Source organism: Tamandua tetradactyla, chromosome 12 (assembly GCF_023851605.1).
Source record: "Tamandua tetradactyla isolate mTamTet1 chromosome 12, mTamTet1.pri, whole genome shotgun sequence".
Taxonomy (NCBI): Eukaryota; Metazoa; Chordata; class Mammalia; order Pilosa; family Myrmecophagidae; genus Tamandua; species Tamandua tetradactyla.
Genome location: NC_135338.1, coordinates 6,788,798 through 6,813,030, shown reverse-complemented (window position 1 = coordinate 6,813,030; position 24,233 = coordinate 6,788,798). Strand labels below are relative to the sequence as shown.

Sequence of the window (24,233 nt, the reverse complement as noted above, 5' to 3'; positions counted from 1 at the left end):
TTCTTTTAATGTGCTGCTGGATTTGATTTGCAAGAATTTTCTTGAGGATTTTTGCATCTATACTCATTAGAGAGATTGGTCTGTAGTTTTCTTTTCTTGTAATATCTTTGTCTGGCTTTAGTATGAGAGTGATGTTGACTTCGTAGAATGAGTTAGGTAGCCTTCCCTTCTCTTCAACTTTTTTGAAGAGTTTGAGCAGGAATGGTACTAATTCTTTCTGGAATGTTTGGTAGAATTCACATGTGAAACCTTCTGGTCCTGGACTTTTCTTTTTGGAGAGCTTCTTAATGACTAAATCAATTTCTTTACTTGTGATTTGTTTGTTGAGGTCATCTATTTCTTCTTGAGTCAATGTTAGTTGTTCATGCCTTTCTAGGAAGTTGTTCATTTCATCTACACTGTCGAGTTTATTAGCATAAAGTTGTTCATAGTATTCTCTCATTACTTCCTTTATTTCTGTGGGGTCAGTGGTTATGTCTCCTCTTCCATTTCTGATTTTATTTATTTGCATCCTCTCTCTTCTTCTTTTTGTCAACTTGCTAAGGGTCCATCAATCTTATTGATTTTCTCATAGAACCAACTTCTGATTTTGTTGATTTTTTGATTGTTTTCATGGTCTCAGTTTCATTTATTTCTGCTCTAATCTTTGTTATTTCTTTCCTTTTGCTTGGTTTGGGGTTAGTTTGCTTGTTCTTTCTTTAGTTCTTCCAAGTGGACAGTTAATTCCTCAATTTTTGTTCTTTCTTCTTTTTTGATATAGGCATTTAAGGCAATAAATTTCCCTCTTAACGCTGCCCTTCCTCCATCCCATAAATTTTAATATGTTGTGTTTTCATTTTCATTTGCCTCGAGATATTTACTGATTTTTCTTATAATTTCTTTGTTGACCCTCTGGTTGCTTAAAAGTGTGTTGTTGAGCCTCCATATATTTGTAAATTTTCTGGCACTCTGCCTACTATTGATTTCCAACTTCATTCCTTTATGATCTGAGAAAGTATTTTGTATGATTTCAATCTTTTTAAATTTATTGAGACATGCTTTGTGACCCAGCTTATGGTCTATCCTTGAGAATGATCCATGAGCACTTGGCTTTTCTAGGGGACATACATCCTTTCAAACCAGCATACCATTGTTCTCTGTTCTACTTCTCTGTCAGTGCATCCTCCAGCCACCTGCATTCATTGGGAATCATGTAGAGGGCCCAAAGTCCACAGTCCATCAGTATTCTCAATTATAGATTATTTCATTGTTCACAAGAGACATAAAACCAATAAACACACCCTCACCAAATAGGAAATCTAAACCTCCTTTTAACTCTTGTCCCTCCCCCTATTATTTATCTGCTGTTGCTGTGGTAGTGCTGATGGTTTCCTTTTGAACATAGCTCATGGCATGCAATAGCAGTTTTCCCCCTGTACCCTGGACTTAAACACTCTTTATAAAAGAATCTTATTGTTAAAGTAATTCTTACAGGAACTCATTCATGTTTCTACTGTGAGTCAGTGGGCCATGTAGGTCTATAGAAGCCCTTTCAATCTTGTTCATCTTCAATATGGTAATATTACTTCTAGACCCACTAGAGAATCACCCTCACTCCTATTTATTCCCTTACATTGGAGTTCAACCTCATTAGCTAACGGTTCACCCATCTCTAGCTTCTATGTATCTCTAAGTCCCCTGTATTCTGTATTATAAGTCTCTGATTATTCCTTTATGCTGGTCATAAAAGAGGAATTATACAGTATCTGTCCTTTTGTGTCTGGCTAATTTTGCTCAGCATTTTGTCCTCAAGGCTATTCCATCTTGTTATTGCTTCAGGACATCATTTTGTCTTACTGCTGCATACTATTCCATTGTATGTATATACCATATTTTGTTGATCCACTCATCTGTTGATGGGCAGTTTATTTGTTTCCATCTTTTGGAGATTGTGAATAATGCTGCCATGAATATCAGTGTGAAAATGTCTGTTTGTGTCATTGCTTTCAGCTCTTCTGGGTGTATCCAAGTAGTGCTATTATTGCTGGGTCATAGGCCAGTGTGATATTTAGTTTCCTAAGGAACTGCCAAATGGTCTTCCATAGTGGCTGCACCATTGTACATTCCCACCAGCAGTGCATAAGTGTCCCAGTTTCTCCACATCCTCTCCAACATTTATAGTTTCTGTTTGTTTAATAGCAACCATTCTTATAGGTGTGAGGTGGTATCTCATTGTAGTCTTGATCTGCTTTTCCCTTATAGCCAGTGAAAATGAGCATCTTTTCATGTGCTTTTGAGCCATCTATATTTACTCTTCAGAAAAATGCCTATTTATATCTTTAGCCCATTTCATAGTTGGATTGCTTATTCTTTTGTTGTTGAGTTTATAATTTCTTTGTATATATAGGAAATCAAACCTTTGTCTGCTATATGATTTCCAAACATTTCTCCTATTGAATTGACTGCCTCTCCACCTTTTTGACAAAGTCTTTTGAGATCCAGAAGCATTTGATTTTTGAGGAGTTCCCATTTATCTACTTTTTCTTTTGTTGCTTGTGCTTTGGGTGTAAAGTTTAGGACGTTGCTTCCTATTGCTAGGTCTTGAAGATGTTTCCCTACATTTTCTTCTAGAAGCTTTATGGTGCTAGTTCTTATATTTAGGTGTTTGATCCACTTTGAGTTAATTTTTGTGTGGTGTAAGATAGGGGTCCTCCTTCATTCTCTTGGCTATTGATATCCAATTCTTGCATGCCCAATTATTGAAAAGATTATTTTGTCCCAGTTCAGAGGATTTGGGGGCCTTGTCAAAAATCAGTTGGCCATAGATTTGGTGGTTTATTTCTGCACTCTCCATTTGATTCCATTAGTTAATGTTTCTTTCTTTGTCCCAGTACCATGCTGTTTTGACCACTGTGACTTTATAATAGATTTTAAAGTCAGGGAGTGTTAATCCTCCTGCTTCTTTCTTCTTTTTAGGATCCTTTGAGCTATTTGGGGTGTCTTTCCCTTCCAGATGAATTTCGTATTTAGCTTTTCCAAATCTTCAAAGTAGGTTGTTGGAATTTTGATTAGTACTGCATTGAATCTGTAGATCAATTCAGGGAGAATTGACATCTTAACTATATTTAGCCTCCCTGTCCATGAACAGGGAGTGTCTTTCCAGCTATTTATATCTCCTTTGATTTCTTTTAGCAATGCTAGGTAGTTTTCTGTGTACAAGTCCTTTACATCCCTAGTTAAGTTCATTCCTAAGTATTTGATTCTTTTAGTTGCTATTTTGAATGGATTTTTTTCCTTAACTGACTCCTCAGCTAGTTCATTGCTTGTGTACAGAAATGTTACTGATTTTTCCACATTAGTTTTATATCCTGCCATCTTGCTGAATTTGTTTATTAGCTCAAGTAACTTTGCTGTAGATTTCTCAGGATCTTCCAAGTATAGTATCATATCATATGCAAATAATGAGAGTTTTACTTCTTCCTTTCCAATGTGGATGCCTTTTATTTCTTTGTCCTGCCTGATTGTTCTAGCTAGAACTTCTAGCACAACGTTGAATAATAGTGGTGACAGTGGGCATCCTTGTCTTGTACCTGATCTTAGGGGGAAGGGTTTCCATCTCTCTCCATTGAGTACAATGCTGGCTATCAGTTTTTCATATATTCCCTTTATCACATCTCCATTGAGTACATTGCTGGCTATCAGTTTTTCATATATTCCCTTTATCACATTGAGGTATTTACCTTTGATTCCTATCTTTTGAAGTGTTTTTATCAGAAAAGGATGCTGAATTTTGTTGAATGTTTTTTCAGCATCAATTGAGATGATCATGTGATTTTTCCCTTTTGATTTGTTAATGTGCTGTATTACATTAATTGATTTTCTTGTGTTGAACCATCCTTGCATTCCTGTTATAAACCCCACTTGGTCATGGTGCATGTGCTGGTTTGAAAGGATGTATGTACCCTTGAAAAGCCATGTTTTAATCAGAATCCCATTTTGTAAAGGCAGAATAATCCCTACTCAATGCTGTATGTTTGAATCTGTAATTAGATAATCTCCCTGGAGATGTAACCCAAGCAAGAGTGGTTGTTAAGCTGGGTTAGGTGATGACGTGTTTCTACCCATTTGGGTGGGTCTTGATAAGTTTCTGGAGTCCTATAAAAGAGGAAACATTTTGGAGAATGAAGGAGATTTCTGAGAGAGCAGAGAACAACATAGCCACAAGAAACAGAGAGTTTACCAGCCAGTGTCCTTTGCAGATGAAGAAGGAAAATGCCTCCTGGGGAGCTTCATGAAACAGGAAGCCAGAAGAAGAAGCTAGCAGATGACACCATGTTCACCATGTGCCCTTCCAGATGAGAGAGGAACCCTGACCACGTTCATGTGCCTTTCCAGATGAGAGAGGAACCCTGACCATGTTCACCATGTGCCTTTCCAGATGAGAGAGAAACTCTGACTGTGTTTGCCATGTGCCCTTCCACTTGAGAGAGAAACCCTGAACTTCATCAGCCTTCTTGAACCAAGGTATCTTTCCCTCGATGCCTTAGATTGGACATTTCTATAGACTTGCTTTAACTGGGACATTTTGTCAGCCTTAGAATTGTAAACTAGCAGCTTATTAAATTTCCCTTTTTAAAAGCCATTCTGTTTCTGGTATATTGCATTCTGGCAGCTAGCAAACTAGAACAGTGCATAATTCTTTCAGTTGTTGGATTCAATTTGCTAATATTTTATTGAGAATTTTTGCATCTATATTCATTAGGGAGATTGGTCTGTAATTTTTCTTTCTTGTAGCATCTTTACCTGGTTCTGGTATTAAAATGATATTAGCTTCATAAAGTGAGTTAGGTAGAGTTTCTTTTCCCTCAATTTTTAAAGAAAAGTTTGAGCAGGATTAGTGTTAGTTATTTCTGGAATGTTTGATAAAATTCCCCTGTGCAGCCATCTGCACATGTTTATACTCCCAATCAAGGAGCTCCAAAGTACATGAGAAAGATATTGGCAAAACTGAAGGAAGTGATAGATGTTTCAACAATAATAGCAGGAGACTTCAATACATCACTCTCCTCTATAGATAGATAGCTGCTGATTTCTCTAGCAATTTCTTCTTTGACCCACTGGTTGTTTACGAGTGTGTTATTTAATCTCCATATATTTATGAATTTTCTGTTTCTTTGGTGGTTATTGAGATCCGGCTTTATCCCACTGTGATCAGAGAAAGTACTTTGAATAATTTCAATATTTTTAAATTTATAAAGACCTGTTTTGTGCCCCACGTATGAGCTATCCTGGAGAATGTTCCGTGAGCACTAGAGAAGAATGTATAACCTTGTGCTCTGGGGGGCAATGACCTATATATGTCTGTTAGGTTTAATTCATTTATCAAGTTATTTAACTTCTCTATTTCCTTGTTGATCTTCTGTCTGGTTGTTCTATCTATAGGGGAGAGTGGTGTATTGAAGTCTCCTACTATTATTCTTTGTATGGATATACCACATTTATCCATTTACCTGCTAATAAACATTTGAGTTATTACCAGTTTGGGGCTATTACAGATAAAGTTGCTGTGAATACTCATGCATAGGTTTTTTGTGTGGACTGTACGTCTTGATTTATTTTGGGTAAATACTTAGTTATGTAAAGCCTGGGTCATATGGTAGGTATATGTTTCACTGTTTAAGAGCCTGCCAAACTGCTTTCCAAGCTCTTCCTTCTCCTCTACTTTCTCCTCTTCTACCTTCTCTGATGCTGTATCCTCTTCTTTTCCTTCTCCTTCCACTTCCTCTTTTTTCTTCTCCTCCTCTAACTACTTTTCTGCTGTTGTTGCTTTTCTTTCCCCTGCTTCTCACCCTCTTCCTCCATTCCTCTTGTTATTCTAGATCCTTTGCATTAGCATATGAATTTTAAAATCTGGTTGGCAATTTCTACAAAAAAAGCCTGCTGTAATGTTGATTGGGATCACATTGAATCTATGGAGCAATAAAGGGAGAATTGCCATTTTAACAACAGTGAGTCTTCCAATCCATGAATATGGTGTATGTTTTTTCAATGATTTATATCTTCTTTAATTTTTTCCAGCAGTGTTTTGTAGGATTTAGTGTAGAGGTCCCTATATATTTTGCTAGGTTTATTCTAGGTATTTTTGTCTTTTGATGCTACTGCAAATTTCATTTTTCAATAGTTTGCTGCTGACAAATAAGAATAAATTGATATTTGTAAATTAACCTTAAATATTGTGTTTTGTTAAATTCATTTATTAGTTCTAGTTGTTTGTAGAATTCCAATAGTATCTTAGTCATTTTGATATTGGATTTGTTCATCTTCTCCCTGCTTTTCAATTTGGATAATTTCTAATGACCTACATTTTCACTGAATCTTTCTTTCGTCATCTCCATTCTGCTATTGAGCCTATCCAGTGAATTTTTTTTAAAAAAATTCAGATATATTTTTCAGTTCTAAAATTTCCACTTGGTTCTTTTTAATATTCTATCTTTTCATTTTAAGGGTGTTTTGCTTTAATTTATGGAGCATACTTTTTATAGCTCTTTTAAACCTTTGATAATTTCAACATCTGGGTCATTTTGGGATTAGCATCTTTTGATTATTTTACTCTGAGAACTGGTCACATTTTTGCCTTTTTTTTGGTTGTTAAGTAATTTTAGATTGTATTCTGGACATTGTGAATATTACATTGCATAGATTCTGGGTCTTTTTATATTTCTCAGGAGAATGTTGATGTTTTTGTGTTAATCCACAACCAGTTAGGTTCTGACTCTGAATTCTGCTTGCCTACTGTGGGCAGTGGTTTGAATCTTAGCTCAATTATCTTAAGCCTTGGTTGTGGTGCTTTGGATCTACACATTACATGTATAGTTCAGGGGTTAGTATGAGAGTGGGTGGACCAAATCTCAGTTCAGTTCTCAAAGTCTTTGCTATGTAGATTTGGACCTGTTCCTTGTATGCTTGACTCAGAGATTAGACTGAGATATGTGAAGGTTCCTACACAGAATTAGGGGATCCCTTCCTCTAGTTCTAAGATTTCTCACATTTTCTCAGTGCCACAGGGTTAACTTTTTCTAACTCCTCTGGCTAGAAATACATGTTTCTATTGGTATCTTAGCTGCCTGTGTGGCCACACTGCTCTGCCTTTGGGGATTGCCATCAGGACAAAGCTGCATGGGAAAAGAGAAAATAATGTGCAGAAACTCATGCCTTGCTCCCCCCACCCCCAAACTATCTTCTTTGGTTTATTTTTCATAGTCATTAGGTATTTTTTTTCCTTCATATTTTGGTCAGAATTTTTAGTTGTAATCAGTGGGAGGGATGGGCTATAGTGGGTTCATACTGTGATGGCGGAGCCAGAATTCCACTGACCCGTTTATTTTTAATATGGATAGAATTCAAAGACCCAACAGAGTCTTGTAGGAGAGCCAGTCATGTACTTCCTCCAAATTCCCCATCCTACTTTGAAAATCACATACAGTCTTGCTGTGTTCTGGTTTTTAAATCTCATATAATAGTAAGGGTTGTTGATAGCAAGGAAATGCTTTATCAATAAGACTGTGCCACCTCATATTGGCACAGTAAATTTTATTTTCTTCTGAGTGCAAACCATTAATTTGGAGGGTAGAGGGGAGCTTTGCAATTATTTCTATACAAGTTTTTCTTTTGAGATTTAGGAAAAAAAGCATTCTCTATGTGTGTGTATTGTCTGAAAGATAACATAAAAGTGTTTTTTATTTCCTTGGGAGTCATTTTGTTTGGTTTTAGACTTGTTGCTTTTAATTATTTACCTGATCATCATCTCTCTGACTATATAATAAATGCAGTACATAATAATACTTTTGAAATGGTTAATTACTCTTTGGCCCATGATGGTTTTTTGGTGCTGTTGCAATCTATCTGTTAAGCATAAGGACTAGCAGCATGGAGCCCAAAGATGATGCAGAGAATTATTTTAATTTCAGGACCATTGTCCAGGTAAATAACAGCTACTTTGGAATCACTACAGCTGAAGCAGTCAAGGAAAATTTAACTTTATATTTAATTATAACAGATAAAATATTTCAGGGTTAGCAAAGTATAAAATTGTCTTAAATACTTATAAATCTATCTATTAGATTCTAGGATGTAAAGTTGCAGCCTTGAGGCTTTGGGAAATTTTGATTAATGATTGGCAGAATAAAAATGATCAGAGTATGAGTTTGGTTTGAATAGACACCCTAAAATCTATTTATTTATTGAAATCATATGCAAAATGTGTTAAGTCTTTGAACTGGCAAGCTTGGGTGGGGAATCTTGCAAGAGCAATTTTTTCCCACAAGATTTTTAATCATATACCTTACTTAGGAAGATGCTATTCCCATATTACTGACTTTCTAGTGGGTTCTGGCATTTTACTCTGAATATCATACCTAGCCAGAACCAGGAAATGCAAAAGTCTAAAATTTTAAAAGTACAGGAGTTTTTTTTTAATTGAAAGTAATCTTTTATTATAAACATAGTATATGTATATTATAGAAAGAAGTAAAAATAAACAAAATTTAAAACACAATTTTTATTAATTTAAGATGTTATCTTCCAACCTTTCATTGCATATCCTTTCAGATCTCCTTACAAATATCTCTCTATGAATGAGAGATTACCTTGCTTGCTATTTTGCCAGTTGCTTTTTAAGGTCAAGGATCTCTGCCTTCCATATAAACACATTTTCATTGTATCTAATGCTGAGTCCACATTTACATTTCCCTGTTTGTTTAGGGGAGCTTTTTAAAACGTTATCAAATTAAGCTCCAAATCAATCTCTAATAGTTAAGGATAGTCTGGATTGATTTTATTTGGGGGTTTCATGGAAGGCCTGTCCCAAACCTAATAGTTAATATTAATAACCATGTGGTCAGTCTGTCAGGTAGAGTAAATGACTCTGATTATGGCTATAAAGTTATTAAAATTACAGGTCAACTGCTTGTGCTCTGGTGAATTCAGGAACTGAAACAATATCTATTCGGTCAGGAAGTTCTTAATAGGAATGAAAAACTATGTAATGAGAGAAATATAACAAAATATTTATTTGTGGTATTTTACAGTTTCGAAGGTACTTTCTTTTGTATTACCACATATAAGGTGTGAGTAAGGATAGGATAAAGTTAGGACCTTCGGAAAGGGCCCAGATAATTACTAACCATTTAGAGTGTATCCCATAGATGAATTTTTAGTTTTGTCCTTAAATGATAGCCCATGTCAGGCAAGAGTTACAGTTCTCCCAAAAGAGCCAAAACTAGTTCAAGCGAGGAACATTCTTTCTCCAGCATCTCATCAAGTGGTAGTTAGAGGAAAGGATTTAGGAGGCTGAAAATATGGCTCGTTGCCTGAGATACACACATTTTATTCTTAAGAAACATGTTTGTGGAAGAGTTACACTATAACATTTAGATAAGTGTACCTACTTTTCTATTTATACTCCCACCCACATTTTTAAATATAAAAGTAATTTAGACTTTAGAGTCTTATGATCACAAAAGACAGCCCCTAATGTTTATTAATAAAGGGACTTGGGCCAGCCCAGAACTAACCCATGCAATTCCAAAGGCCCTTGATAAAGGAAGCTGGATCTAAGCAAAATGGGCCTCCCTGACGTGAGCAGTAGCTTTACATTTTCACCTATAAGTGACCTATATCTCATTATAATGCTTAAAGTCATGTCCATCATCATTTTAAGGCAGCCATTTCCTTACATACATCCTGTGACTAAGCATGTAATCTATCTGCGCATCTTTAAAAATTAGACCATCTCTAAGTACATCATCTAGAGCCATGTGCACATTATCCTAAAACCTGCTCATCTTTTGATACCATAAAACTATTAGAATCACTGCAGTTTGGAGAGAGATTTTTGGGCCAGTAGGCCATCCAATCTTCCGCTTGGTGCCTAGCAGTAAACTCTCTCTTTGAAAAAATAATAGTAATTTTAAACCATACATTAAAGAAAATTTAACAGTGAAAAAAAAAGCAAACCATTACCTTCCTACTTACACAATATTAGCATTTTGGCATGTTTTCTCCAAGTATTTTTTTTTCTATACTTATGCCACATTGTAAATTATGTAAAAACATACACATATATACACACATATAAGTATGTAAGATATATACTTATATACATGTTTATACATATAGATATTTAATTATATGTGTATAAGTACATACTATATATACGAAGTATTAGCCAAGGATGTTATCAGGTTACTATAGTCTTTTTCTTAGCATTTTGTAATGGTTACATAGTTTCATAGTATTTTTTTATTTTTTGATGATAAAAAATATTTAAGCCCTCTAGCCTTCTATATTCTGGAGCAGCTAGAAGGAAAAATATAAAAGGATCATATGGTGCCCCATGACAAACTCTGGGATCTGTCCTGTAACTACTTTTTGAAGAGTGCTTTGAAAACTACTGCTTTTTTATTTCTTTGCTTTGTATATATGTTATACTATACAATAAAAAAAGTTAAAAAAAAAAAAGTGAGTCAGACAACTCACGTTCAAATCCTGGCTCCTCCACTATCTGGGTCCTTGGGCAATTCACACAGAACCTATTGGTGATGCACTTTTTTCATCTATAAAATGTGGATAAGAATAGCATGTTATTCAGAGGATTAAATGATATAAAACATACAAAGCACTTAGCATAGTACCTGGCACTTATAAACATCATCTTCTATTATTAGGAGTCATAGTATTTTATTACATTATTCAACAATTCATTTAGCCATTTCTCTCATGACAGAAATTTATTTTATTTCTATTCAAGACCAAGTGTCTGCCAGCCCACCCACTCTGTGCCTGAAATGCTCCATGGAAGCTCCTTCCTTCCTTTCCCCACCCATTCTCAGGGCAGCTCTCCAGGATCTTCAGTCTGAAAGTTTCCTTGAGGGCCTGACCTCAGGGGTCAAGCTTTAAGCTTTTGTTTTGCTCTTCTGATATACTTGACATTTTGAACAATTTCTTCGCATACAGCTGTCTTGCTAGGAATTTGGAATTAAATTATCCTTTCTTTGCCTTTTCCCAACCCTTTACTAACTAGTCTTGGGTTTATAGATCTTGGTTTGGGCCACAGTCTAGGCCCTAGCTCATAAAAGATAGAAGTTGGGGTGGCAGGGAAAAGTCATTAAATTTCCAGTGCCTATTATAAATGATACTGCGATGGACATTTTTGTGATAAGATTTTCTGCCAATAATTAGGGTTATTTTCTTAGGATAAAACCCAGACATGGAATTACTGAATTAAAGGATATGACTATTTTTTGAGTTGTTAATATTTATTGCCAACTGAATATAGCTAGTATTTATTGACCATTTCTGGGATATTATCTCATTTAATTCTTACAATTCTGTACCTATCCACATTTTGGATAAGGAAATGAGGCATAGAGCTATGTGTAACACTATAATGCATTGTTTTCAACTGTCCTCATGTCATCATCATTGTCCATTATAATTTAAAAGGAGCAATAGGCTTTGTGAATGTGTTTACCAATTTTTGGGAGGGGGGATATAGTAGCAGGAAAGGTTGGTTAAATGATTTTATTTCTGTTAAAAGGCAGTTGTGAGTTTTTTCCTGAGCATTAATTGTACAGTGATTCTTAGGTTTATGAATACAAAATTAGTTTTAAAACAAAGGATAAAGAGGAGGACTCATTGCTAACTCATTCATCAAATGTTTCATAGCCCTGTAGTAGGAACTGTGTGGATGCTGAGCTGACCATGCAGTTTCCATGAGGGGAGGGGAAGGACTGCCTGCTTTGTTCACTGCTTTCATTTCCCCAGCTAGAACTGTGCTTGGCACACAGTAGATGCTCAGGAAATACTTGTAGAATGAATGAAAATATGATCACTAGTTTACCACTTAGGATTAGGTTTAGCTGTGAGCGACAGAAACCCCAAGATAATGGTGGCTTAAACTAGATGGAAGTTTATTTCACATGTAAACTAAATCTGGAGAAAAACAGTACAGCCTGTTAGGGAAGGTTTGTAATATCATCAGGGACTAGGCTACTCCAGTCCTACTGCTCTGTATTCTTTGGCGTGAATTTTCTTTGTGGTCCCAACTAACTGCTTGAGCTCCAGCTATTGCATCAACATTTCTAAGAAGAAGGAGAAAGGAAAGGACATACTCCTCTTTAAGGATACATTCTGAAAGTTGCCCACAACCCTTTTACTTTGATCACAGTGGCTCAAACTTAGTCATATGGTCAAACTTATTCATATGCAAGGAGGCTTGGAAACACAGGCTTTATTACGAGTGAAAATTGGAGGTTCCATTACTCTGGAAAAAGGAAAGAATTTATTTCGTGGACAATGAGTAAGATCTCTTGATAATGATCTTACATCTTCTTAGGGGGTGAAGCTCTAAAGTAAATAAATTTATTTATTAAAATAAAAATTTTCTTGTTATTTTTTTAAATAACAAGAAAAAGCTGAATATTACTGAAACAAAAAAACAGTACAGATGAGATGAGGCACTGAGGGAAGATCCTTACAAAATGCTGGTTGACTGACTCAAAGAAAACAGTTATGAGTGGCCTGGATACATGGAGGGGATGGGGAGAATTGGAGGCCAGTCCCAAGGTAGCAGATGTTTTATGTAAGGTAGAAGTGGTAAAAATACAGAAAATAGATCTTGATGGTTATGAATAAAATTCTATCTGCTTTTGATCATCAAGAAAAGGTCATATTACTAGTTCAAAATCAATACATTTTATTAAAGCATACTTTTAGCTCCTTTAAGCAAAGCGTTCAAGTCTTATTTCTTTCCCCCTTCAAGCCTCTTACTGTTCCTGTATTTAACCAATGATTTGCCAGTGCCTTGATGTTCTTCGTAAGGCTCTTTCATTCTCCTGCAGGGCAAGGGGCATTCACAGAACTCTTGAGGTCAGTGGTGATTTGGGATGAAACCTCAGAATTAGAGAATTGTGGTGCTCCTGTTCTACAACTGCTGTCTCAAAAGCCTCCAATAATGAAAGGAAAGGGTGAAAAATTGATCCTCATATATAGAGGCTGAATTTCTTTCTGTTATTATTTAAAAAATTAAATAGTACATATTCATCAAAGAATTAAAAAATAAGGGAGAGCAAAAAGCAAACATAACCTGTAACCTCACTTTTCAGAGACAATCTCTGTTAATGCTTGGTATAAGCCCACACGGACAATTTTAATGCCTTTTTTCTTTTTAAAATTATAAAAAATAATTTTATATTATTTTATTTATATATGGATACATATAAACATTTACCAAAAAATTCACTGTCAATATTAGTTTCATAATCTGAATTTAACATTTAATCTAATGTGAATGTTTTCCTGTGTCAATAAACATGATTCTTCATTGTTATTTCAAATGGCTGTATAATGTTTATTTGAGTGGCCCTGGAAGGACTGATTTTCAAAGTGATATGGAATATGTACATCTTTAATGCTTTTACTGAGAATTTAGGAGAACTGCTAATTCACAGGGGCTGAGTGGGAGCAGAAGGCTTGAAAGAAGGTCATCAGAAAAGGTTAGTTGCACAGTTGCCTGAGGCTGAGAGACTAAATCTAATACCTGGACAACTGGTTGCTCCCAAAGGAGAGCACGTCTGGAGACATGGTTGTCAGTGGTGTATGTGCTAAGGTATTGTGCCTGGTGTGGGGCTCCTCCAGGAAATGGCCTAGGTGAGGAGGGCCTCTTTGGAGGCAGATGGCTCTGGAAAAGTCACCTCAGCCCAGCTGGTGCTCTGTAAACAGTTCTCATTTTCCGAATCCTTGCTTTTTCTCCAACTGGCATTAGAGTGTAGGAGCTCTGTCAAATTGGATGTAGTTTTATCACTTCTTTAGCTGCTACCTCACTCCCCAGTTACCTTGCTTCCTCATTCCCCAGCATTACCAGCATTTGGCTACCTATATTTGATGTACACTGAAAGCAGTTATTTCATGAGCTAGGCATGTGTAGTGCTTAAATCTTCCCACCCAGGAGACTTTAGAAAGTCAGTTTAAGTAACAGCTAAGCCAGGATAATCGAGTACATTTTTAAATGGTGACATAATGACTTTTCTTAGTTATTTCTTATTGTTTGAAGGGGACTGTTATCTCTCTGTGAAACCACAGCTAACATCAAGGCTAAAGTGAATTGCTGAAATACTCATCTTTACCTCTGAATAGCAAGAGCCCACCTGCCTCTTACTAATGGACTTTTGAACCATCAGGGCACTGAATGGATGCTGGGTGCTTACAGGCCACCCTGATGTTATGCATTAAGGGCACATATCTTATAATCTGAGAGCTACATCTGATACAGATTCTGCTCCACAAGAATAAAGTTGTTCTTTCTTGAGGATAAATGACCTCAGGGATCATTGGCTTTTAAGAGTTATAAATTTTTATGACATTATGAAAGAAATGGGGGCTACAGTAAACCACTTAGTATTATATTTCCATTTTCTGGATAATGGATTAGGTATAATGTTCCAGCATATGTAAGTAGACTACAGAGGGAGACTTGAAATAGAATAGGATACAAAATATGTACACTATTGCCCAAGAAAGTCAAATTGTCTTTCTCTGATATGACCAAATATTAAAGTAAAAGGTAAATGCTCAGGAGCAGTGTTAAAGATTGATGGGGAATTAAATGAAAATAAAACATGATTAAGTTCTTAGAGGACTCTAAAATGGAAATTCGGAAAGGGTAAATGTAACAAGAATAACAAAGGCTAGGACTTGATAACAGAACAGTAAACTGGGGAAGTAATTGAAAATGAAACAATGTAATTCAGAAGGGATTAATGCTGAGATGTAAACGTGTGAAAACAAGCCAGCAATAGGGAAATAACTGTAGATATAACTTTCATATGGTGTGGAAATAAAAGGATTTAAAAATGCTGAGAAGGATTTTTCAGCTAAGACGGCAGGAGTTTGAATAGGATTCACTTCTTTCTATTAAGAGGGATCATTTTTCCCCTTTTTGACAAGGGGAAAAGTGAAAAGACAGTGAGAAAGATGCTTCTTGTTTCTTGGGCATAATTTTTTAAAAGTATTTTGCTTGAAGCTGTTTGTCCTGTTAACAGTCAAGCAGTTAGAATAAGTAGCTTCGTTTAAGAGAACTAAGGTCAGAGACTAGAGAAGTCTTTTAATTTGACTGTCAAATCCATTAGCCATTGGGCTGTGTGTCCAAGGCTGCTGGTGTTCAGAGGAACAAAATACCTTGAGAAACAGATGAGGAAACAAAGCCAGAGAAGCATAAAACATTTTACTGAATGCCACACGGCTAGGTAGTGGCACAGCAAAGTCCTATGTAATTTAAATATTGGTAAGGAATTCAGTGACTCTGGCAGCAGTCCTGTGAATAGGGTGTTTTAGGGCTATACATTTTGATAACGGCCACTTAATAATTTTCTCAGCCCCAGTTCCCACATCTGTAAAACAATGGCATTGGAATGGACAGCTGTGACCCTAACAAAGACTGGGGAGGCTCTGCAGTTGGGGGTGTTGAGTGTTATTGTCTAAGATAATAATGGATTAACCACCTTGATACAGTTAGCTAGGAGATCATATCTGCAGGAATCATGACGCTTAAGTGATAGTGGGTCAATTGTAGGAAAAAATTTGCAAGCATCAGAAAACAGTGGAGCCAGCTAAGCGACAGAGAACTTACTATTAAGAGACAGGGTTTCTTGACTCAGGAATAGTCAGCAAACAAACTGGAAGTCTATTGGGACTCTCCATCCTTAGTCATTGTTCCTCTCTGTGTCTCTGCTTGGTCTGGTTCAGCAATAACCTCATTCTAATCAGCAATGACCAGTGTGCAGTTGGAATACTGTGTCCAGGCCTGGACTCCACATCCTGAGGAAGACATAAAGAAACAGGGCCATAGGAGTGATTAAAGAGCTATAAAAAAAATGGAGAGGAAATACTAAAAGACCGAGGATAATTAATTTAGAAAAAGTCTCCTATTGGGCAAAATGCAGTCTTCAGTATATGTGGAAGTACTATTGTAAGAAGATGGTGATCGTAGTCTTGTCCCCAAGGACCAGGATAAAGCAAAGGGGAACAGACTTGAATCATAGCAAAAGAGATTCAAGCTAGATGAAAGTGCTAACTGTGAAGATGTAGGCATCCTAATGGATTTTAGGAGCGAGTTGAGACCCTTCCTTTAAGTACTTTGACAATAAGCTGATTCTTTCTCCCTGGAATGATGTTTTCTCTTTAGGCAGAAGAATGGCCTGGAAGATCCCACCAGCCCAATTTGGGGGCAGATATTTGGTTGGGTTGCAGAAGCTATTATTTTTTTTCCTGGTGAATCAATAGATACAGGGGCTTTTTAGGCTCTTTGGTGTTTTTTTAGGCTTAAAGCCATAATGTGCCATGAAGTAATTTTCTACCTTCTGTTCATTAGTCTCGAGTTTCAGTGTTTAGTCCACCAAGCGCATTCATGTTAGGTTTGTGGGTTCGGGGCATACTTGTTGCTGGTTATTTAGAAAATGATTGAATAATATGATGTGTGTACTGCTTTCTGCCTTCCAAGTACTTAGTGGCTATTTGAAAGATATAAGACTGAAATGCTTATTTATTTTGCTTTCAATCACATAGCTTGATTTTAAAGCTAAAGGCAATTAGCATGTAACCTTCAATTACAAAAGAAAAATAACCAATCCTTCCTCCTAATTGCTTTAAATTCAACTTTTATCTCCTTCAGTCACTTGTGACTCAAGTACTGAAGTCTGCTCAGCTCACAGTGTGAGGGATAAGGGGAGAGTAACATTTTGTAATAAAATCTTCAAAACCGGCTTTAAATGTTAGCTGTCTCATGTTGAATGAAAACCTTCAGAAGATGGAAAAAAGCATGTGGAAACTTTCCTCTAGTATTTATCAGGAAAAATGGCTTTAGATGTTCCCCAGCTAAATAAACCATGACAGAAAAACTATAATGGAAGAGCAAAAGTTTTGTCATAGTTTCTTAATGCCTAGAAAGTCATTAGAATAAAACTCATATTCACAGTTTCGTAGCCTCTTCCTGGTGCATTAATCTCATTTGAAAGTCCCTCTCTAGGTTGGTGGTGTCTTTAATCTGCTGGAAGTAGTTTTAGTGGTGGAAAGGACTCTTCTGATAGGAATAAGCTGTCATAAAAAAATAAGGCCTTTTAATAAAAATAAGCAGTGGCTATATCTAGTAATTACAGCATTTTATACACCTACATTTTGACACTAATAGACTATTTTGCTTCCAGATGGATATCAGTTGAAGTCATCCTAGAATGCCTTCTCCCACCTACTACCCACTTCCCCCATTATGATATTCCTTAATGGCAAAAATTTCATATCTATCTGAAGTAATTATGGCCCAAATCGTTATATGTAGAACAGCTATAGTTTTGTCATGCTTACTTTTCTATATTAAATTCGGATAAAATGATTAAGAATTGGGTTCACAGGTATGCTTATCTTCCAAAGCACCCATCATACAGGTGAGAGGTATCTTTGAATAGTGTGCTGCCTGATGCCACCAGCTACTAAGCAGGTCAGATGAAAGTGGATGGGTGAGTTCTAAAGGGAGTCGGGGCTGCTGGAAAGTGCTTTTGTATTGTGAAGCGTAGAGTTGATGCAGCAGGAAAGGGAGCGTGTAGTAGAGGTGGCTTCTCTCTGAGGGTGGGCAGGCAGTGGGTCTAGAGAGAAAGCCTGAGGTCAGCAGGGATGGAATCTGGATCTTTTGTGGGCAAATGACTGATACGGGTATTGGAGATTGGCTACTGTTGAAGCAATGTCCACACTCCAGGCCTTTGCCCCAATTTTCTATAAAGTCCCTTTAGAACTGTTGGCTCCCACATTAGACAGGCTGTTTCCTCCTAGTTTCAGATTATCCTCGTGCTCTAGGCTTGAAATCATTAGGTTTCTTCTGTTTCCCTTATGGTAACATTCTTTATCCCAGTACAATGTTGTTTTAGCAAATAGCTCGAGGCACAAACTGAGGGCCAGGCCTCTCAGTGTTTATCCAGCCTTGCAGACCTTGGTGTGAGGGGAGCCTGGGAGTTGTTTAGAATACTCTCTCACTCTCCCTTATCATGTTTAGTCTTTGCTTTCAGTTAGATGCTGTTCCCAAATAAAAAGTAATGATTCTTATAAAGCAATACTTGAGCTACAGAGACAGTCTAGAGTAGGAATTTTTCTGTGAAGTAGTTACCTGTGATTCTTCCACCACTCAGGGAAAAGCAGAACGTTCAATTACACAAAGCTGGTTTACCACATTACACTTTAGATGACATTTATTACCCTCCCTCTCCAAAGAGATGATTAATTTGCTTTGTAGAAAATTTTTCAACAAATAGAAACACAAACTTTTGTCTTTCTCTTAAGGGAAAATGAGGCAGCTTCCACCTAGCATTAAAAAGATACTTTTTATGAACATCATCTGGTGAGGTTGTTATGGTAGCCATGTCTTACCACTGATCCACATCTGTGCTGTTAGTATCTTTTGCCACTTATAAGGGCATAGATTGGAAACAGGAGTGGGGATGGGTAGATGGAAGATGATTGGCAAAAATCCTGATGTAGATGATGCTTAACTTTAACCTCTTCTTGACCTCTCTCTCTTTTTTAAAACTTTTCATTGTATAATATAACATATATATAAGGAAAAGGAAGAAAAAAGCAATAATTTTCAAAGCACACCTCAACAAGTAGACACAACAGATCCCAGAGCCCATTATGAGTTACCATTCCATCATCTCAGATTTTTCCTTCTAGGTACTCCAAAACACTGGAGGCTAGAAGGGATATTAATATAGTGATTCGGCAGCCACATTCATCCATCAAATCCCTCCCTCTCTGTTCTACCTTCTCCCCCTCCTTTAATCCCTCTCCCAATCTGCAGGGATTTTTTTTGGGAATGCCTGTTCTGACTTATTCATGTTGAGAAGGGGTATCCTCACTAAAGGATAGGGGGATGTAATTAAGTGATAATCTTGGAGAGGTTGGTCCCTCTGGGTTTCAGGATTTATCTGACCTAGGACCCTCTGGGAATTATATGTTAGAGGAAGGCAACAACAAAAGTTGTTGAAACCTTTATAGAGTCTCAGCTTGAGTCTGTTCTTAAGAGGCTTAAAGTGTTCTTAAGAGTCAACAGGAGTGATGTTGGTTGGAGTTTAGCAAACCATGGCAACTAGCACTATCTAACTGAAGCTTGCATAAAAGCAGCCTCCAGAACCTCTGGACTTCATTTGATCTCACCTGGCCACTTATGCCTTATTTTACCCCCTTTTCCCCCTTTTGTTCAGGAAGGTGTTGTTGATCCCATGGTATCAGGGCCAGACTCATCCCTGGGAATCATACCCCATGTTTCAGGGAGATTTTCACCCCTGAACGGCCTGTACCACGTAGTGGGGAGGGCAATGATTTTCTTTACAAAGCTGGGCCTAGAGAGGAGAGAGAGGCCACATCTGAGCAACAAAGAGGCTTTTTGGAAGCAACTCCCAGACCTCGTTATGAGCAGTCCCAGCTTCTCCCCCACAGAAAAAGTCTCACAAGAGCAAGCCTCAAAATCCAGGGCCTGGCCCACCTCTTGTGAGTCTTTAAAGGTTAGGAAGGTACCCAGGGTTTCCCAGATAGGAGAGTTGAGTAGTTCCAGATATATATTTCCCCTTCTCAATTCTCAAGGACTCCTCTAATACTCTCCAATTATCAGCCCATCACAATCTGAGATATATCCTGGTACTACACCAAGCCATAGAGAATTACAAGTCTTCTCTCCTGTTCTGGATTCCAGGAGTCCCGCTTGTCCAAATGAGCTGTACAAAAAGGCTGATTCAGACTATGTGTTACAGAAAATGTAGGTTCTAGATATAACCTCTCACCTTTGATCTCACAGCTGAAGCTGAAGGTCTAGAATACATGCACTATTATCTTTTACCCTACATTCTAATTTACCTTAGACCCAGCCAGATGGGCTTTGCTTTAAACTGTAATCGAGGCCTGATCTCTTTCTTGGTTACTTCAACTGTTATTACACATAGCCATGCCAACCTTCAGGTCTGCAGTACTCCATTTCTGGGACCCAGGTGCCACCAAGCTACTCAAAGTTCCAGGGAAATACCAGCTGCTACACACATAGCTCAGTGTCTCAGAATCCAGAAATACATCCACACCTTCAGTCCAAATGTGGCTGCTATAAGGGCTCACAATCCAGGCTCTCATTTTTTTGGTAAGTATTCTCTGAGAGAGAGCATATTTGTTCTTCTGTTTCTGGCCCATTCTGCACAGCCCATTATTCCCAAGGCTTCCTCAGTTTGTCGTGTGCGCCCCCCACCCCATGTCCCTCCCTCATGCAGCTGCACCAAATTCCATCATATAAATCTGACAGCTCTTTTTAGGTTTGCTAAAGATAGCAGGCCAAGTTTGAAAGTGAGAATAGTGGCAGAGGAAGAGCCTCATGTTGAAGAGGTGTTGGGCAGATTAGGGGTCAGATGGTTTCAGAAAAGCCAAGAATTTGTTAAAGGCAGGAATAGTGTACTAGGGACCACTTGTGGGTGAGTGAGGAGTGAGCCAGTCTGCCCAGAGGAAAGCGAAATGAATTATGAGGATTGTGAGAATCATCAGCTATTAGACTGACCACTGCTATCTGATCTCCAGGGCTTGGTCTTCAGCACAGTGTGACCTCACGTTGTAAGCAGCTGACAACACGTCCTACTGAAACTATCTGTGGAGAAAGGGTTTGCCAGAAGAGGGGCCTGGGAAAATCTCACTCCCCAGGCTGTGGAATAAAACTGAAGAAAGCCTTGCTTCCCTAAATAGCGACAGCTGAGAGTCACGAGGGAGCCTTCTGTTTGGGGTGTCATGACCTTTCCTGCCACATCTTCACATTCTGGCAGGCTGTTAGGGAGGAGATTTGTGTGACAAGCTCACCTTTCAGCACACCTCAGTCACACCACTTAGATTGCTGGAGTGTAGAGGAAGGAGAGAGAAGGGAACTCACCCTGCTTCCTAAACACCTCCTTCTCCCTGAGTCAGGGCCAGGTTACAGAGGTCACCAGTCATGTAGTAACATCCTGATGATAAAGTGGAAAATCTCTCCCTTAATCCGTCAGTGTGGTGTTTGCATGAGCAATTAAAAAAGGGTTTATTTCACCTGGGCTGGCATTCACACATGTCCTAGTTACCTCTTCCAATTCTCCTCAGCAAAGATGCCTGCCTTAGAATCCAGGCATTCACAGTGGGTTAATTATGTGGAAAACCACTGTCTCTACCTCCCCTTTAAAAAATGATAAATGACTCAGCTGAAGCAGTCCCATCATGTCTTTTCAGGATTGTTCAGGAGCTCTGGAAGTAGAAATATGATGGATGAGAGTTGAATTCACTTAGCTCTAAGTTAAATTGTCATTAAAATCATAAGGTTGCAGGTCTTCACAATCAAACTCATTTCACTTTTGAAACTAGCATTCTTTATAGGCTTTTTTCTTTTGTCAGCAATAGGAAAGGAATGGTATAATGATCAGAGTAGAAGAATACCATTAAAATCAATAAGGCTGTCAATTTGCTTAGTTGGAACATTTGGTTAGGATGCCTGTCTTGCTGCTTCCTGCAGTGGTAGGAAGAAAAGTGATATAGGGGTTGATCCCTGGTACTGCCCTATTAATGAAACTTACGCATTCCTGTTTGTAGGATGCTCCTTGATTTTCTACAACAGATTGAAAGTGATTCTCAGTTCATATAATTAAAAAAAAATTTCTAACTCATTGTTCTGGTTTGCCAAAGCTGCCAGCATACAGCACACCAGAGATGGATTGGCTTTTATAAAAGGGGATTTATTTAGTTATAGTCTGTTCTAGTTTGCTAGCTGCTGGAATGCAATATACCAGAAACGGAATGGCTTTCAAAAAGGGGAATTTAAAAAGTTGCTAGTTTACAGTTCTAAGGACAAGAAAATGTCCCAATTACAACAAGTCTCTAGAAATGTCCAATCAAAGGCATCCAGGGAAAGATACCTTGGTTCAAGAAGGCCGATGAAGTTCACGGTTTCTTTTTCATCTGGAAGGGCACATGACGAACATGGCATCATTTGCTAGCTTTCTCTCCTGGCTTCCGGTTTCATGAAGCTCCCCAGGAGGCGTTTTCCTTCTTCACCTCCGAAGGTCACTGGCTCGTGGACTCTCTGCTTCATGGTGCTGCAGCATTCTCTGCTCTCTCTGAAATCTCTCATTCTCCAAAATGTTTCCTCTTTTATAGAGCTTCAGAAACTAATCAAGACCCACCCAAATGGGTAGAGACATGTCATCACCTAATCCAGTTTAACAACCACTGTTGATTAAATCACATCTCTAGGGGATGATCTGATTGTAGTTTCAAACATACAGTATTGAATAGGGATTATTCTGCCATTATGAAATGGGATTTAGATTAAAACATGGCTTTTCTAGGGCACATACATCCTTTCAAACCAGCACATAGTTCTTCAGAGGAAAGGCAGCTAGCTTTCAACTGAGGTTCTTTCTTACATGAAAAGGCACAGGTTGATCTCTGCTATCCTTCTCTACAGGCCTCTGGGCTCCAACAACATTCCCCAGGGTGATTTCTTTCTGCATCTCCAAAGGCCTGGGCTGAGCTTCTGAGTACTGAGATGAGCCACACTGAGCTGCTTGGGCTGTGCTATGTTGAGTTCTCTCATTTAAGCACCAGCTAATTAAATCAAACCTCACCCATTGCAGCAGGCATGCTTCTTAGCCGACTACAGATGTAATCAGCAACAGATGACGTTCACATACCATTGACTTATGTCCACAGCAATAGAACTAGGCACCTTCACCTGGCCAAGTTGACACCTGAATCTAACTACCACATGTCCACCCCTTGCCAACTTGGCAACTATACACATCATCTTGAAAGATATTAAAGTGACAAAAATTCTCTTCTGTCTGTGGACCTATGGATCTCAAAACAAGTTATCTGATGAAAGGAAGACATTCACAGGATACAGGTTTTCATTTCCATAGGGAGAAACTGGAAGGAACACAGGAGTCACAAGACCAAAGCAGTTCTGGAAACCTGCAGGGCAAACACCATTGGATTTCAAAGTCTGAAAGTCATTTATCCTTCGACTTTACAAAGTGGCAGTCCCACCCTTTCCAAGGGCCTATACAGTGGCCCACCTCTTTCCAAATCAACCTCGGGGACATTGAGGAGACCACCTTTTTCTCTGCTCCACCCTCTGTAGGCATCGGGGCCACATTTGGGCTCTCTGCTATTTCTGGGGCACACGCCCAACCCCTCTATGTAGTGGCAGCCAGACTCTCCCCAGCCCCCGAGGAGCATACTGTACCTTTTCCAAGGCCTGAGGAGGCACAACTCTTCCACTGCAACGAGGTGGGAGACTCATCCTCTCCATGTATATGGGTGTGTCCACTCTCCTGGCTGAGGTTTCTTGGCTTCAGACCTGAGCTTCCATGCTTCTCACTCTGCAAACTTCAATTTGTCCCTTTTGTGTTCCCTTTTGTCCAGATTGGCAGTGATTCCATTTACACCAACAGTCTCTTCAAGCAGTCCAGGACTTCTCCATCATTCTCTTCAGAGTTCCTCCAAAACCTTCCCTTTATCCATTTAAAAAGCCATTCCAACGTTTTTGGTATTTGCAAACAGCAGCAGCACTCCACTCTCTGGTACCAAAATCTGTTCTGGTTTGCCAAAGCTGCCAGCATGCAACACACCAGAGATGAATGGGCTTTTAATAGAAGGGGATTTATTTAGTCATAGTTCTTCAGAGGAAAGGCAGCTAACTTTCAACTGAGGTTCTTTCTTACATGTGAGGCACAGGACAATCTCTGCTGGCTTTCTTTCCAGGCCTCTGGGCTCCAACAACTTTCCCTGGGGTGATTCCTTTCTGCATCTCCAAAGGCGTGGGCTGAGCTGCGAGTGCTGAGATGAGGTATGCTGAGCTGCTTTAGCTGTGCTATGTTGCGCTCTCATTTAAGCACCAGCCAATTAAATCAAGCATCATTCATTGCAGCAGGCACATATCCTAGCCGACTGCAGATGTAATCAGCAATAGATGAGGTTCACACACCATTGGCTCATGTCCACAGCAATAGATCAAGGCACCTTCACCTGGTCAAGTTGATAACTGAATCTAACTACCACATCAGGTCATGTGGGAATTCTATAGTTAACTTCCTAAGGAACTGCCAAACTATCTTCTGCAGTAGCTGTGTCATTTTGAAGTCCCACCAACAAATTAATGAGTG

The 24,233-nt window shown here is 38.3% G+C and overlaps 1 protein-coding gene and 1 long non-coding RNA gene across 12 annotated transcripts in view; one reads left to right on the top strand and one right to left on the bottom strand.

Annotated features, from left to right (window-relative positions):
- DACT1 (dishevelled binding antagonist of beta catenin 1) overlaps positions 1-24,233 on the top strand; it is a 337,604-nt gene that overhangs the window by 17,917 nt on the left and 295,454 nt on the right. The gene's annotated exons all lie outside the window — the stretch shown is intronic.
- The window catches only part of LOC143651756 (uncharacterized), an 85,730-nt gene that overhangs the window by 12,138 nt on the left and 49,359 nt on the right, over positions 1-24,233 (bottom strand). The window contains exons 3-5 of one of the 2 annotated variants that reach the window (XR_013160197.1): positions 17,007-17,127; positions 15,665-15,852; positions 10,516-10,592 (exon numbers count right to left, since the gene is read on the bottom strand). This is a non-coding gene — a long non-coding RNA (uncharacterized LOC143651756). Of the gene's footprint in view, positions 1-10,515; positions 10,593-11,953; positions 12,302-15,664; positions 15,853-17,006; positions 17,128-24,233 lie in introns of those variants that run through there. The other variant, XR_013160198.1, reaches the window with a different exon arrangement.